Source organism: Nanorana parkeri, unplaced genomic scaffold (genome assembly GCF_000935625.1).
Source record: "Nanorana parkeri isolate BGI_ZX_2015 unplaced genomic scaffold, ASM93562v1 scaffold23, whole genome shotgun sequence".
NCBI classification, from domain to species: Eukaryota; Metazoa; Chordata; class Amphibia; order Anura; family Dicroglossidae; genus Nanorana; species Nanorana parkeri.
Genome location: NW_017306291.1, coordinates 1,856,464 through 1,857,872, shown reverse-complemented (window position 1 = coordinate 1,857,872; position 1,409 = coordinate 1,856,464).

Sequence of the window (1,409 nt, the reverse complement as noted above, 5' to 3'; positions counted from 1 at the left end):
GAGGGAGTGGGTGCATAGCTGAGGGAGTGGGTGCAGAGCTCAGGGTTGGGATGCAAGAACTGGTGAGAGAAGCACAAGACTCTGTACAGATCAGTTTACATGTAGCAGTCCCTTCTCTTTCTTCAGGCCCATTATTGGTGGGGTCTACAGTCCTGCTGTAGCTCATATAAAGCAGACAACATGCTGCCTCAGAGTACATTCTTGTCAGGGGCGTCCCGAGGCTGGGTGACACCCGCACCTGCACGCGCGGCAGTATTCTGATACCCGCCGGCGGCCATCTTGGTGATGGACGCCGGCAGAGAGAGGAGGAGACAGCCACCTATCGGGATAAGGTATGCCGCCGGGTCCCCTCCTCTCTCCTGATACTGTTGGGTGTTCGGTCCATGACCGAGTGCCCGACTTTTCAGAGGGGGGTGACACCAAAATGACTGTAAGTCATTTTGGTGTCACCCCTCCAATGGTGTCACCCGCGTGCGGGCCGCACCCCCCGCACCCCCTTGTGACACCACTGATTCTGGTTTTCATTTTTGCTTATAAAATGAATAAACAAGTCTCTATATTAGACAAGATTATTCATGTGTGCCTAGGGCAGCATAACACGACTCCAACCCTTCCCTGACTGTTCTATAAAGACCACACAACAGTCCTTTCTGGTGCACAATAACAACACGCTGTTCTGTTCCTTTAATGCTCATTAAAGGATTTTTTTTGTAGTTTGGTGAAATTGCTTTTAACTCGCAGCAGAAAAAAAGACTGTTTCTCTAAAGTTAAATGGTAAAAACTTAATAGACTTAAATGTGTGTAGCATGGAGGTGCCGACTTCAACACTAGTGTGAAGATAAAGAATAGAAAAGTTCACTTTGACCCGAGGAAGGAGAAAAGGAGAGTGGAAACAAACGCCATTCAAAGGCTACAAGGTAATTAATCTCTGCAGCAGCCTACTGGGTGTTCTTAGTCAATGACTTGGATGGATGGCAACAAAAAGATCTGGAAACAGAGGGATTGTGTAACATCAGACAACTACCCCCCCCCCTTAAAGCTGAATAGTTCACAAATCTTACCGTCCCTTCCTGCCTTTGCCACATTAAAAGAACATGTTATTTTTTCAAACTTACACGGTGTTTGCCAAAATGTTGCCAACAGACGGCCCAGGTGTCAGACTCATAGATGCATTTCTCCTCCACACCCCCATCATGTCACTGATCAGTGAAAGGAGAAGCTGCACACTGATGAGATGATCTTTTTTTAAAAATAATCTGCTGCCTCCTTCAGTCAGCATACTTCTTGCTTTGCAACACCCGATTGACTCTTTGTGCAACTATATACGATGAAGGTTATCAGCATTGAAATGGGAACACAACATTTTTATATATATGAATGTGATCAGCATTGAAATGGGAACACAACAT